This window comes from Xenopus tropicalis, chromosome 2 (genome assembly GCF_000004195.4).
Source record: "Xenopus tropicalis strain Nigerian chromosome 2, UCB_Xtro_10.0, whole genome shotgun sequence".
Taxonomy (NCBI): domain Eukaryota; kingdom Metazoa; phylum Chordata; class Amphibia; order Anura; family Pipidae; genus Xenopus; species Xenopus tropicalis.
In genome coordinates this window covers 163,669,668-163,686,175 of record NC_030678.2, presented here as the reverse complement: position 1 = coordinate 163,686,175, position 16,508 = coordinate 163,669,668, and the positions used below count along the sequence as shown (strand labels likewise).

The window sequence follows — 16,508 nt, the reverse complement described above, 5'->3', positions numbered from 1 at the left end:
GGGCAAAGGGCAAACGCCCCTGTATTTGGTTATGATTATTAAATTGGCAGGCCAACTAGTCAAAAGAAATATGGTGGTCATGCCTATTTACCATTGGTCATATTTTAAAACAGTTGGCACCTCCCTTCATGGTTGTTTTCCTTGGAATAAAGTCTCTTGTCCAAAGCATTGGTCTCACAACTTGATCCTTACTGCTGTAACTTTTATAACGGAGAGATTTCCAAGACCAACAACCATTAAACCACCATTAAAGGGATGAGTGAAGAAATGCTGCCATTTGAAAGTTTGTACAAGTTGTGCACCAACTTTTAAACAAAAAAAAGTGCAAAAATACACAAAAAGGGTTTTAGAAACATGTAAGTAAAATACAATGGCGGTGCCACAGCATCCCTGTGCGTATTTTAAGATGACAGAACCATTTTGTATACTTTATGTGGGTGCGACTCTTGATTAATGTGTTTAAATTCTCTTTTTTGGAAGAAGAAATAAAAAGAAAACGTTAATTTAGCTTTTTTGATGTATAATCACGCCATACAGTTGAGGTTAACCAATGATGCATCAATAAAAAAAACATGTAAAGTGATTTCTACAGTTGAATTGAATGCATGTACCAATCACATTAACCAACCAACAGTACATAGAGGCAACCTCACTAAGGCGGTTTTGTGCAACTGATTGCTGCTTGTCTGCTAAGGCTCAACTTGGACATTATGTTTCATTGCTAGAATACCGGGAGCTTAGATTACAGCCTGTTTATTGGCACCCAGAAAAAGACACCTGATTGAAAGTTTACATATTATAGAAAGCTGTTATCATCATGAATGTGAACATAATTTCTTATATATGGAAACTAATGGAAATTACTAGCAAACAGAGTTTTGTTCAATGTCTGGTCTGGAGTATGGGTTGGGGTAGGCAAAATTGTTTATCGGTGAACTATGTGCCTTTGATGCTTTTATATTATCTACTGTATATTATCTGTATTGTGCACTCTTGTTTTATTCTGATGACTCCAATAATACAGTGATAGTATGGCATATACAGTATAACGTTAATGGCTGGTAGGTGAAGTACAATTAGCTTCAAGGCCATGAGTTAAGGTCCCCATACACGGGCGAGGTCGCCAAGTGAGCGCATCTTCTCCCGATATCCCCACCTACAGGTGGGCGATATCGGCGGAATCCAGGCTAATTCGATTGTTTGGCCCTGGTATAGGCAAAGTTGGTCCCGGGACTGCATCAACGAGCCGATGCGGCCCCCGAACTGACTAGATTTTTTAACCTGTCCGATCGAGATCTGCCCGATTTCAGGCCAGATATCGGTTGGGTAGGCCCGTCGGTACTGCCCATACATGGGCCGATTAGCTGGTGAATCGGTCTAAGGGACTGATATGGGCAGCTAGAATCGGCCCGTGTATAGGGACCTTTAGACAGCTTTAATCTACACCAACAGAGGCCACTTACATTTGTGTCAAGCTTGATATAGGTTTCGAAGTGTTTAACTACAGTTGCATCAAACTCAAAACGTACGTGAAGATCTATATTTTGTATTGGAACTTGCATTTCCTTGGGTGAAGATGTACATTTTATCTGTAGAATTTGTATCTGACAGTGAACAAAGGAATTCTGGGAATGAATTCCAAACTCCTAAAAAAAAAATAAAAAAATCCCATTTACATGGGTTTATCCTATAGGCTAAAGCTCACCCACTGGGTAACCAGTGATAACCTATAGGATAAAGTCTATAAATTTTGAGTCTATAAATTGTGACTATTCCAGATATTTCATAATGTTATTACAGGTATGGGATCCCTTATCCGGAAACCAGTTATCCAGAAAATTCAGAATTACGGGAAGGTCATCTCCCATAGACTCCATTATAAGCAAATAATTCTAATTTTTAAAAAGGATTTCCTTTTTCTCTGTAATAATAAAACAGTACCTGTACTTGATCCCAACTAAGATATAATTACCCCTTATTGGGGGCAGAACAGCCCTATTGGGTTTATTTCATGGTTAAATGATTCCCTTTTCTCTGTAATAATAAAACAGTACCTGTACTTGATCCCAACTAAGATATAATTACCCCTTATTGGGGCAGAACAGTCCTATTGGGGTTATTTAATGGTTAAATGATTCCCTTTTCTCTGTAATAATAAAACAGTACCTGTACTTGATCCCAACTAAGATATAATTACCCCTTATTGGGGGCAGAACAGCCCTATTGGGTTTATTTAATGGTTAAATGATTCCCTTTTCTCTGTAATAATAAAACAGTACCTGTACTTGATCCCAACTAAGATATAATTACCCCTTATTGGGGGCAGAACAGTCCTATTGGGTTTATTTCATGGTTAAATGATTCCCTTTTCTCTGTAATAATAAAACAGTACCTGTACTTGATCCCAACTAAGATATAATTACCCCTTATTGGGGGCAAAACCATTCTATTGGGTTAATTTCATGTTTAAATGATTTTTAGCAGGCTTAAGTTATGGAGATCCAAACTACGGAAAGATCCCTTATCCGGAAAACTCCAAGTCCCGAGCATTCTGGATAACAGGTCCCATACCTGTAATAAGAAAACTTTATAGAAAACCATAATAATGAAACATATCATGGAGTCTGTTTGCCTTTGGCAGAGATTTCACTAATTGTATGTTTGTATTTTAGATTTTTTCAGATGAAATGCCTGGCGTATCCTTACTGCGTTCTGGATTTCAGTGGAAACTCTCTTGCTAAAAAGAAAACTGGTGTAAAGGTAAGACGTTTGTTTTTATCTTTTTTTGTAAGAATTATAAATACAATGAAATTAAATATAATAAATTTCTTTGTATGAACAATTTTTCATTTGAAAGTTGGTTACCGCTCAGTTAAAAAAATCACGGCCAATTTTATCTTGTCTTTGATGGAGTGATTCTTGAAAGAGTTGCTTGAATCTTTCCTTCCCCTGTGCAATTTGCAGTTGGTCCTGTTTGCTTTGGATTTTATTGTGATTGAAACAAATACTGTAAAGCCGTTTCACTATGAAAGACCTGGATTCTATATTGAGGGAGAAACAAACTACACATATATAAATGCTGAATGGGCAGTCATCCATTTTCAGCTCCCATTAACAAAAGTTAAACCAAGGCTTGTAGTATAAAGGGGGCTATAAATTAAATACCCCTGGTTTAAAGCCTACCCTGTGTTAGATAATAATTATTGGCCATTTTAGCTTTATCAGGAATATTTTTAGCTTTGAAATATCCCTTAAGGATAGAGGCCTATGAAAAATGTCCGACGTCCGCTGCTGTGATGTTGGTGTAGCTATTGGCTGTGATTTCCAGTGACTTCTTTATGTAGCAGCAAGTAGGCCAGCAACTGAATAGTGGGGTTTGGAGACTGATCTACAGTTGTATAATTTATTGAACATTGCTGTTTGATTTGTTGACCATTCCATTTCATAAAGAGCAAATTAAAGAGCCCATATACTCTATAGCAGGGGTGGGCAAACTTTTTGGCTCAGGGGCCACATTGATTTACCGACAGGCCGAGCCAGCGTCACAAATCACGGGGCCTCTCAGCTCCCCACAGCATCCCACCCAGCATTCTCCAGCTCCGCTCCCCAGCATCCTGCAGCTCCCCACCCCAGCATTCTCCAGCTCTGCTCCTCAGCATCCTCCCCAGCATCCTGCAGCTCCCCACCCCAGCATCCTCCAGCTTCACTCCCCAGCATCCTCCAGCTCCCTCCCAGCATCCTCCAACTCCACCCCCAGCATCCTCCAGCTCTCTCCAGTTCCCACCCAGCATCCTACAGCTCCACCCCCAGCATCTTCCAGCTCCCTCCCAGCATCCTCCAGCTCCACCAGCTCCATTCCCCAGCTCCTCCCCAGCTTCCTTCCCTGCATCCTCCACCCCCCCCCACCCCCCCTCCAGCTACGTCCGGCTCTGTCCATCCTCTGGCTGCTTCTGACCCCGGCTCCCGCGCTGCATCCTTTTATATGGTTGGGCGCAACCAATCGGGGGCCATAATTCTTTTAAGGGGGCACGAGTCGGTGGGCCAGATTGAAAAGGGGCCGGATATGGCCCGCGGGCTGTAGTTTGCCCACCCCTGCTCTATAACCAAGTCTAACCCCAGTGGGGGTGTAGGTTAGAAGCTCATTTACCAGTTTAATGGTTGACTCTGGGAAAGAAGGGGAGCTACAGTAGATGAAATATGGGGTACAAACAGATTAGTTGGGTGAATATATCTCAATAATTGAGTGTTTGATTTGATTCCTCATTTCAAACATAAACCAAGACTCTTTAAGTACAGAAGGAATACATTTTTTGCTGTGGTCAGAGAATGGTCTTTTCAATTTGGATTGTATGGTTTATATATTCCCCATAGACTAAGGCACTATTATGTCCACTAGTAGAGATGTAGCGAACTGTTCGCCGGAGAACTAATTCGCACGAAAATCGGGTGTTCGCAAGTTCGCAAGTTCGCGAACTTTTAGCGATGTTCGCAATTTTGGGTTCGCCTTAGCTGGAGCCAAATTTTGACCTCTCACCCCAGAGCCAGCAGATACATGGCAGCCAATCAGGCAGCTCTCCCTCCTGGACCACCCCCGGACCACTCCCTTCCATATATAAACCGAAGCCCAGCAGCCATTTTACATTCTGCGTGTGCTTGATGAGTTAGCATAGGGAGAGAGCTGTGCAGTGATTTGAGGGACAGTTTAGGTAGCTTTGCTGACTAGTAATCTACTTTCTACTGCTCTGTATGTAGCTGCTGTGGGCAGCTGTCCTACTGATCATCTGCTGTAACCCAATAGTCCTTGTAAAAGCAGTTTATTACACAAGTTTAGAAATGTAGTGTGATTTCTGCCCTTTACAGCACAAAACGCAACGCTGTGTCAACAACGTATTTTTCAGAGAAATTTTTGCCCTTGATCCCCCTCCTGCATGCCACTGTCCAGGTCGTGGCACCCTTTAAACAACTTTAAAATCAGTTTTCTGGCCAGAAATGGCTTTTCTAGGTTTTAAAGTTCGCCTTCCCATTGAAGTCTATGGGGTTCGCAAAGTTCGCAAAAGTTCGCACTTTTTGGCAGAAGTTCGCGAACTTTTTTTGTGAGGTTCGCTACATCTCTATCCACTAGGAGTGATGTGGCTCAAAGCTGTGGTCCCTATGAGCTGGGTTTAATACAATTAGGCTACAAACACAGAAAGCCAATCTCCACTCATCTGACAGTCCTACAAAATTTAAGTTAATGAAAAGCTTCTGTAGACAGGTGAATCTCATATTTACCCCAGTTAATGTGCTCCAGATGAGAAATCAGGCTCTTGAGTATTGGTGAAATCTGTGTAAATAATAAGCTATTTCCTCCTAAACATTCAAAACATATTTGCCTGAATCTGGGTTACTGAATGGAACATGCAGTGATCAGGCTAGTGGATCACGACTCAAAGGGAAACTTCAGCTTCTGAACCAAAATTTGTTAAAGAGCCCCCACACAACACAGAAACCCCTAATATCCCTATCCCTGTAATCTGTTCCTTCAAACAGTAGGAATAAATATCATTTTTATATGCTGAAATCCAGCTGCAAATCAGTTCTTCTCTTTCTGCATCATTTGAAATCCTGGCAGGGGAGGAGGGACTAAAACACTGATGTTACAAATTGTAACAACTTCACCACAGCTTACAGACAGCATGCAGGAACTACATAACCCACAATGCATTGCACTGGGATGCTCCTTTCCTTATTGACATCACGTGTGCAGCAGGGGATTGTGGGATTGGGAGGATGCAGGCTGAAGGCAGGCTGAGGACAGGCGACTACTGTTACATATTATTTGAGTCACAAAGTAGTCAACCAATCAGCAGGGGAACAGGGGGCGGGGCTTAGGGAACTGTTCCAAACCAGATTATTACATTAAACATCATGAAAAGGCTGCATATTTTTTAATTGAGAGAAAGCATTATTTTTGTCTTAGCTTGATGGGAACGATACTTTGCGGTATGCCCGAGCTGATCTTGCTAGTTAGTTGCTTCGTGAACCGGCTGCTCCTAACAACTCGCGTCCCCATGATATGGACTATGATCTTGTTTGCCGCAGTTATTACTGTGTGAATCATGCTGCTTTTTCATCGTGATCTTTTGCCATTTTGTAAATGTGCCATGTTGTATGCGAGAGGGAGAACGTCAACTCGCGACAATAGCGGAGGTGATAGAACAAGCATCTGGAGGTGCTGGTTAGGGCAGATTATGGTTTCATCAAGGACAAAAGGAAAAAGAAATAATGACACGAGAAGAAAGCGATGAGGGTTAAAGTGGCTTTAGAACTGTGCTTGAGCTAATGGATAATGAAATGCTGTATGTGATGAAGAAAAAAAAGAGGGAGAGGAATAGAAAAATGGCTACATGAAATCTACTTCATATGTTGTGAGTAAAGCTGGCAATGCAGGTTGAGATACACTTGAAGTCGCCCCATTGAGCAGATATCTCCCCCATTTGGACAACCATGTGTTGGGCCAAATGGGGTTGATACAATTGTTGGACAAGGATCATGCAACAGGTCTACACAGATTGCTCAACAAGGGCTACACCAATACCCACACCTAAGCTGCCAGACTGAAGGGCACTGCCTTGACACCTTCTATTGGCCCTATGTGGCCAACGTTAGGGAATTTGCTGACGGGTCATGGTTTGAGTTTGACGAGGATGGAGATTTCTTGGAAACTGAAATTCGCAACTTCAAAACATCATAAAATATAGCATTACTGGGGATTGAAGAAGTATCATTGAGAGAGAAGGGAAAAGAGAGAAAGGAGAAGGAAAGTCATTTCGGCATTTTATTGCCAATAGATTCATCACATTAGTGCCACCTAGAACACTATATTTATTCTGCAGTAAGCTTTACCATACCTGAGTAAAGAGCCTAGAATCTCCCTCTGTTTGTTTAAGATTGCAGCTGCCATTTTAGCTTGGTCTTCATAGCTTCCTGCTACAGCTTTAGAAGCTGGTAGCTCAGATTACACATTCCTAAGGGAGGAGGTAGTGAGTTTCATGAAGAGAGGAGAGAGCTGCACAAACTCTGGCCCCAGAAATGAAGGATGTTTCTGAGAGAGGAAGTCTGATACCGAAGAACATGTTTACAAAAAAGGAGACAAGAAATCCTGTGTTTCTTTTGATAGAGGACTCAGTGCAGCGTTTCTGTGAGTGCTTATGGCTGTATTTACATAGACCTTTGTGATAAAGCTTACTTACTGTAGTTTTTACCTTTCCTTCAATATATAAATTGCCTATTTGTAAAGTATGGGGCAAAGTGCAAAGAATTTTCTTCCTTTGTCTGTTCTTTTGGCACTCTTACTCTTGTTCAGTTCTAGGAGCCCTACAGGTGGTTGTGCTGCATACAGGCGGAGCTGTAGGGGGCAGCATGTGGGCATCTCATAGAAAATCCCCTTCATTCAGACACACAAGCTAGGGAAAGCAGGGGTCATAAAGTCCTGTTGGGTTTACTTAATTTTTAAATCATTTTTAGCAGACTTATGGTATGGAGATCCACATTATGGAAATACCCCTTATCCAGAAAACCCCAGGCCTTGAGCATTCTGGATAACAGGTCCCACACCTGTAATAAAATATATAAAAAATCTCCAGGCCACAGATGTCAGTTTATATATGTGATGACATTGCCATGTATACTGTTTCCAGCACTGTATATTGATTTTTCACTGTTCCATCTTACACCGTATACATAATTCATCTTTCTTAAAATGTATGTATAATTCATAGCACACATGTAACATTTTTGTTTAGAGGTTTTGTACATTTTTTTTTTTTTTTAGATGCGACATAGTGCTATATATTTAGCTTTTGCTCGTTTGTGTGTTCCATAGCAGCATTGATAGGTAGGTGCTAATTGTGTTGCTACGCGGCTGCCATCACCTCAGTGTGAGTGTGAGCACCATGCAAGTTTTCATTTGTCTTTTATGGTATCTTGGACAAATCTGAATAGTACATGTACTTTCCTATTATTCAGCCCTGGCTTAGTTTAAAGGAAAAGTAGTGCTGAAATAAGTGCATCTTTTTCATTGCTGCAGGGAAACTCATTATCCAGAAAGGTCCAAAGGACAGGAAGGCCATGTACCATAGACTCCATTTCAATATAAAAAAAAATCAGATTTTTAAAAATGATTTCCTATTTTTTTGTACCTTTGTAAATAAAATAAGGATTAATTATATCTTAGTTGGAATCAAGTACAGGTACTGTTTTATTATTACAGAGAAAAGGGAATCATTTAACCATTAAATAAACCCAATAGGGCTGTTCTGCCCCAATAAGGGGTAATTATATCTTAGTTGGGATCAAGTACAGGTACTGTTTTATTATTACAGAGAAAAGGGAATCATTTAACCATTAAATAAACCCAATAGGGCTGTTCTGCCCCCAATAAGGGGTAATTATATCTTAGTTGGGATCAAGTACAGGTACTGTTTTATTATTACAGAGAAAAGGGAATCATTTAACCATTAAATAAACCCAATAGGGCTGTTCTGCCCCCAATAAGGGGTAATTATATCTTAGTTGGGATCAAGTACAGGTACTGTTTTATTATTACAGAGAAAAGGGAATCATTTAACCATGAAATAAACCCAATAGGGCTGTTCTGCCCCAATAAGGGGTAATTATATCTTAGTTGGGATCAAGTACAGGTACTGTTTTATTATTACAGAGAAAAGGGAATCATTTAACCATGAAATAAACCCAATAGGGCTGTTCTGCCCCCAATAAGGGGTAATTATATCTTAGTTGGGATCAAGTACAGGTACTGTTTTATTATTACAGAGAAAAGGGAATCATTTAACCATTAAATAAACCCAATAGGGCTGTTCTGCCCCCAATAAGGGGTAATTATATCAGTGGGATGTGCTGCCCCCGTTGCTCCTTACCCATACTGTACCAGTTATACACTGGGAACGCTACAGTTAATGCTACTGGGTACCTGGGGCACCATCCAACCCCCTCCAAAGTACAAGCAGGATATAATATTTAGACAAGCTGCTATTTTAAAAACACGTATAAACAAATCTGAAAATTCCAAACAGTTTAAATGTTCTTTTCAGGAGGCATTCTAAAGAATAAACAGCCTCGCATTGCTTAGAATAAACCATTCCCTGAAGACTAAAGGTGTTACATAAAATCCCACTTTCAAATTTACCACCAGACAGGACTTTGATTGGAAGAATTAAACGCTACCAGCATCTCACTTGATTTCCCGAAGATCTGAGCAGGAGAGTAAGAGAAATTCAGATTAAAGAAGTACAAGAGCACCCACAGTCATCATAATGAAAGATTGTAACTTTAGGCGACGTGATAGCAGGTGTTGGAGCTCCCCAGCAAAACGAGTTCCTTGCTCCAAATAAATTAGTGGCTAAATTTCCACATTGCTTTAGGCTATTTTTCACAAAGTAAACTGCAAGATAGTGCCATAAAGGAGAAAGTATTTAACGTGCCTTATACGTTGCTTGGTTTTGGATAGCGACATCATTTCTATGTTAAAGCTCATAAAGACGTGCTGCATTCTCTTGGCCTCAGTAGAAATGTTCCAGGTTTACAAGTCATTGTAGAATGATAGAATGATAGAATGAAATGTGCAGTTTATATACTAAAGTGATAACTATGGATGGAGATGAGCTCAGGAGGGAGCCTCAAATTGGAATAGTAAGAGGATGTTTCGGGAGTCACACAAAACATTGTAAAACATCAATCAAACCCAGTAGGAGATATACCAGAGAGATCCAAATGGAAACTGCAGGTTTTCAATAGGCAAATCTTTCATTCAATTCTGTCAGCTTTCTAACTATTCCAGCTCACTATATTATATGTTAATCAGCAATCATAGTTATCAGATTAGATAGGTAGGTAGATAGATAGATAGATGCAGTAGGTAGATAGATAGATACAGTAGGTAGATACAGTAGATAGATAGAAGGTAGGTAGGTAGATACAGTAGGTAGATAGATACAGTAGGTAGATACAGTAGGTAGATAGATACAGTAGGTAGATAGATAAATAGACAGATAAATAGATGAATTAAACTATAGCGCAATATGGAGCCTCCATAATGTAACCAAATATAAGGGTTTGTACCACCTCCTGTCTAGCACTAGAAGCTGAACAACAACATGCAAAATGCATCCTAAATATATCAAGTCCTAAATATATCAAGAAGGAAAGCCATGAGGTGCCATACAGGTTGTCGCCAAATGAGCAGATCTTGAGGTGGGCCAAATCGGGGATTGATTGGATTGTTTGGCCTAAGGGCCATTGTTGACAGGATACAGGCTGCTGGGATGAGGACTGTATCAATGCACTAATGTGCTCTTCATTCTGCCCGATCAACATCTGCCCAACAGATATCGGTTGGGTAGGCCTGTCTGAGGGCCCTATACTCGGACTGTCGGCAGCTTTTATTGGCCTGTGTATGACTACTGTTACATGTTTCATGCTTTGGCACTTAGTCAGGAGGGTTTGTGTGTCCACAAGTACAGTGAGCAAAGTGCAATTTCAAGCTCAATTGCCACAATGCAGCATTTTATCCTAGAATTCTGGCATTACTGCCATTGCAAAGTGGGCGATGCACTTGACACAATTGTGCTACACCTACTGCAGGTACATCCGATTCATCAGAATTAATACAACTGCAAGTATGCTTCATTGTAATATTTTGGTTTTCGTTGGCATAATTTCTGTGTGAGTAAAGTGTGCCCCTATTGGCAAGTGAATTGCAGTAATTGACACAGGCCGCTAAGGGAACACTAGCACTGCAGCCTGGTCAAGAGGTTGGGGTAGCTCCCAGGTTTCCCTAAGTCAGTGATCCCCAACCAGTGACTCGGGGGCAACATGTTGCTCCCCAACCCCAAGTTTTTGTTGCATAAAAACCCATTATAATGCCAAACAGAGCCTTCTGTAGGCTGCCAGTCCACATAGGGGCTATTAAATAGCCAGTTATAGCTCTTATTGGCACCCCCAGGAACCTTTTTCAGGGTTGTGTTGCTCCCCAACACTTTTTCCACTTGAATGTGTCTCACGGGTATAAATGGTTGGGGATCCCTGCCCTAAGTCAATAGGCACAGCAGGACTCAATTTGGAATGGAAGGCACAATAGACTAAGTGGCTCATAGTTCAACTACTATATAGGAAAGTAAATGAGTCCTACAGGCTAGGAACCAATATAATACTGAAGCAAATGTGATTAAATTGTTGTCATCATTGTGTGTTGATTGTCTATTTAGCACTTCCTGCAATGTGACAAAGGTGCAGGGGGAACGGGAGACCTTTTTTGATCCTGCTTTGGACTGTTAATCACAGGTGCAAGGGAATGCACTTTGTCCCCACGTGGGGCCACCATCAGTAGATGAGGTCCACCATGTCATTACCAAAAGGTGGTCATGAAGCAAGAAGCTTGGTATTTCTTTACAATGTTGTGCAATAACCCTGAAACTCCTTCACAATACAACATATGCTCGCAAACTTCCGCCCTTCTGTCGTATATATCCCCCCATATATCTTTCACTAACTACCTATATCAATCTTGCTATGTGGCAGAGGATGTGTGCTTGATGAGCTGCATAGGAACGGAGGCGGCGTCCATAATGAACTGGAACAGTAACAGTCTGCTGAGAGAAAGGACACTTGACAGCTGCTAAGGCCACACATAAGAGACTGGATTAAAATATTGGCAGCATCATGTGTGAGAAGCATTTCTCTAGGTGGGAACAATAGAATTCTCTGAGTGACTGCTTTCCACATTGCAGGAATGAAAGCGTGATGGTACATTGGGCAAGTAGATGGTGTATTAATGCCGTAACTATCTGAGATCTGGAATTGGATCAGTAGAAAAAGACAGATTGATGCAATATATTATATCTGCCCGATTACGTTTCTGTGTTAGAACGGTGAGTTCCATTTGCCTTATAATTTCCTGTAGTGACGAAATTAAGAGAATTAAGAAACTTACTATGATACATTACGCTCAAGGGACATTCTGTTATTATGATATCTGGCTGGAAAGTCTTCAGCCCACCGGACCTTCAAGTCAAGACACCCAACAGTATTGAAAACAAGTAAAAAGTTGCCTTAGGTTGGCTGCATATGGTTAACAGTTGGCAAAACCTAAGATTAGTAAATTTAATTTTTCAGCACAGGAGGCTTTAAAGCAGTAATACAGCCATTGGTCCCATATACAAGCCAGGGGTACTATCAGACATCACTTCTGGTAATTGACTATGGTGCCCCTTGGTACAACATGGCTTCACTAGTGATGGGCGAAAAGTTTCGCCAGGCATGGATTCGCAGCAAATTTCCGCGTTTCGCCATTGGCGGATTGTTTCGTGAAAAGGATGAAAAATTTAGCCGCGGAAAAATTCGCCGCACGTCCAAAAATAGCGGCGGGCGACGAAACAATAGCCGTGCGACAAAATAATTGCCGCGGGTGACAAAATAATAGCAGCGGGCGACGAAACAATAGCCGCGTGACAAAATAAGCCGCGTGACAAAATAATAGCCGCGGGCGATGAAACAATAGCCGCGAGACAAAATAATAGCCGCGGGCGACAAAACAATAGCCGCGCGACAAAATAATAGCCGCGGGCGATGAAACAATAGGCGCGCAACAAAATAATAGCCGCGGGCGACAAATTTTTTTTGTCGCACGACATTTTCGCCGTTTCGCGATTTTTTTGCCATTTCGCGGATCTTTCCAAAGATTCGCGGATTTTTCGGCGGAGCGAAACGGAACAGATTCGCTCATCACTAGGCTTCACACATGGCTCTTGTTCTAATCACATCTCTAGTTAATCAGTAGAATCATTGCAATTTAGCTAGAGATGTGATTAGAAGTGTGAAGCCATATTGTTTCAGGGTGCACCATAAACTTGTATGTGGTTTGGTCAACTTTAAAGGAACAGTTAAGTGTAAATGCAAAATAAAAAAAAGATTTCAAAAAATGTAATCTATAAAGGCTGGAGTGGGCAGATGTATAACATAATAGCAAGAACACTACTTCCTGCTTTCAGCTCTCTAATCTCTTAGTCAGTGACTTTGGGGGGGGGGGCCACATGGGACATAACTGTTCAGTTAGTTTGTGAGAACGCAGGTCAGATTGAAAAGCAAACTTCCCCCTCAAGCCACTGATTGGTTACTGAATGCTAACAGCTTAGAGAGCTGTAAAGAAGAAAGTAGTGTTCTGGCTATTGTGTTAGGCATCTGCTCACTCCAGCCTTTATAGATTACATTTTTGCCCAACTAACTATTCTGAAAACATTTTTTTTTTATTTTGTGCAGTCTGTCTATTTTACCCAGTTTCATTTTTACACCGAACTGTTCCTTTAAAACTTATGCACAGTAAATATTCTGGTCTGACGGTAACCTTTCAATGACAAGTTGATCATTTGAACATTTGTTCAAAGAAGGAGTGATTTATTTTACATAGGTAGGATGGAGGGATGAGGACTTATGTTCTTTCCCCGTGAATACAGTGTTGCCTGTGCACAGAGACCTGTGACTTCCTTTATTTAAGTGGGGGGGATGCTTGTAGGCTTTTTTAAGATAGGGGGGGGGGGCTTCTAAAACCCTACTACAGTTTATATAAATTAGCTGCTGTATAGCCAGGGGGGCAGCCAAAGGAGAAAATGCACAGGCTACATAGTAGATAACAGATAAGCTCTATAGTTTCTCGGATCTTTTCAAAGATTCGCGAATTTTTCGGCGAAGCGAAACGGAACAGATTCGCTCATCACTAGTTATCTGCTATGTAACCTGTGCTATTTCTCCATTTTTTTTCATTTTAAATAGCTATCGCCATGGCTACAAAGAAGCTTTCTTTATATCAACTATAGTAGGGTTTCCGAAGCAAACACACATCTTTTAACTTTGCAGGACAATAGTACATAATATATTAAATACTTTCATTTTTGGGTGTTACTGTTCCTTTTAACAACCCTTATAATGTATATTATTACCACATTGGCCTCTGACGTACAGTACGACTTTATATTTATTGGATGAGCGCAGCGCAACCTCTAAACATATTCATAACTACAGATATTAAACCATTTGCCACTAACAACAAAGTTAAGGGTAATGTGCACCAAAAAGCTTTAATTGCGATGTAGATTGATGGTGTATTAGAAAGAGAGTATAGCCTGCAGGTAAGTGCATACTATAAAACATTTATTATACTTTCTATGTTTATAGTCAAGATTTTACCGCATAAGAAAACAAATATATATGAAGAAATGAAATGAAATTATGTTTCTCTTTATTTACGCATATGAATTGTTTTCCCCCCCGTTTAGCCAATTACACTGATACGCTGATTATGGTTCTTGCTAAGTAGAATAAGAGACACTGGTCCTATAAGAGTCTCTTATTGCCGTTTACTGTAGGCGAGCGACTGTAGATCATAAAGATAGAATTCAGTTCATGTAGGTCATTTACCAGCTTCACCCCAGGCCTCCCGAGCCGCAGTCTGGTATAATTCTCCAACATGTTGGAAATGTCACCTTGATTAGGATTCTTCACAAATACGGCGCCGCTCAACCTTTAATATTTTATCAAGCTATGAATTAAAGTCTCCTGTAAGTACAGGCTGCTTGCTTTTCTCTCTGTGTGAGCGTTTTATTCTGTGAATGTTGTAATCGCTCGGCGTTGCAGTAAGTACATGGAATGAATGCCGGCCTATCAGTCAGAGCGAGGGTTCCGAGGTATTAAATGCAAAGTGGCGCAGGGACTGCAATTAGTTATTGGGGGGGGTTCGTGTTGTTGTTTCCATTTAGCAGCCAAGCAGGGAAATGTACATTTAGAAAAATACTCAGGAAAAATAATAATAAGAGTCCTTATTAGGGAAAAAGGAGGCTTGGGCAATGCAGGAATGCTGGGATGTGAATGGGCATACATTATACAGATGAGTAGTGATGAGCGAATTTTTTCGCCAGGCATGGATTCGCAGGGAATGTCCTCATTCCGTCATTGGCCAATGGTTTTGCGTAAGTGAAAATTTGCAGCGGAAAAATTTGTTACGCGTCAAAAAACTTCGTTGTGTGTCAAATCGGGGTCACGTAAAAAATGGGCGTAGTCATGGGCAACAAAAAAATTGCATTTTGCGAATTTTTACCCAGTTCGCGAATTTTCTTTCCGTTTTATGGTGAAATGGCACAGATTCACTCATCACTACTGACGAGGCATATCCAACCTGAAACTACCCCATTGTTGTTCTAGAGCAGGGATCCCCACCCAGTGACTCGGGTGCAACATGTTGCTCACCAGCACTTTGATGTCAGTGTCTGTAAAATAGGAGCCCATTTTTACATTTCTGGCTTGGAGAAGCACTGAGAAGCAGTTTTACTCCAAACAGAGCCTCCTGTAGGCCAGTAGTTCACATGGGGCTACCAAATAGCCAATCACAGCCCTTATTTGGCACCCTCAAGTAACTTTTTTCATGCTTGTGTGGCTCACAAAAGGTTGTTCTACAGTTTCCAGGACATTTATTTCAATTTCCACCATATTTCTTTTCTTATTGGCGCCCCCTGCTGGGAGTCTAGAGAAAAATCTAATCTTGTTCCAGTGGAGCCTACAAATCCAATTTGCCAAGCACATGCAACCTAACGTGTGCAGGTTTAGGTCGATTTCACAAGAAGCCATTTAAACTACCATCAGGGCTCATTTACAACTGCAAGTGTAAGAGTACAAAGCACCATGTTTTCCCCACAGTTCCAGCATCATTGTCGTCAAGCATAGCAATTTTCATAGTGGGGATTCTGGTGTTAAAACAGCATTAGCTGGGATTCTTGGGCAAGCCTGTTGTGCCTATTGACACAACCAGCTGTGGGAGTTCTGGAATTATCCCCATGTTGAGGGTGGTGACAGCTTCATGGTTCCCTTGGTGTCAGTAGATGCATTTAAGGAGGCCCTACATGGTTAGATTTCTCCTGATACGCTCACCTTGGCACCGTATCGGCTCATTGGTGTGGTCCTAGCTCTGACTTTTCCTATAACCTTCATTGCAAACTAAATAAACAAAAGAAAACATAAACTGAATCAAAAAGTTAAACACAAATTCATATAACAAACAAAATTCGCTATTAATGCTGGGTTAATCAATTAAGTTCGTGCCAAGTAAAAAGGGAGGTACACACCCCGGGTCTATCACTAGTTCATAGAAAGTCAGAAACACAGCAAAATTAGTCATTAGCTTGAATCAATAAAGGCTCACCATGTTCCAAGATTGCTCCAGCCGCTTAAACCATATACGAAATGAAGACTCCAAGGAAAAACGGCAACGAGGATATCTGCTTTATTCATCCATTAAGAACATCACTCCTGACGCATTTCGTGTAGTCATAGGCAAGAAACAGGTAAGTTACATCACATTTAAATAGCACCACACTAATGATATGCATCAAAAAGCACACACCCACTCCTAAATAAAATAAAGAAAAATAAGTCGAAAAGGAATATCCTCAATAGGCCCCACTAGA

The 16,508-nt window shown here is 41.0% G+C and overlaps 1 protein-coding gene across 1 annotated transcript in view; it reads left to right on the top strand.

Annotated features, from left to right (window-relative positions):
* Window positions 1-16,508, top strand: part of cntn5 (contactin 5) — a 778,158-nt gene that overhangs the window by 82,056 nt on the left and 679,594 nt on the right. The window contains exon 2 of the mRNA XM_018091747.2: window positions 2,673-2,760. The gene's annotated coding sequence lies outside the window, so the exon portion shown is untranslated. The remainder of the gene's footprint in view (window positions 1-2,672; window positions 2,761-16,508) is intronic.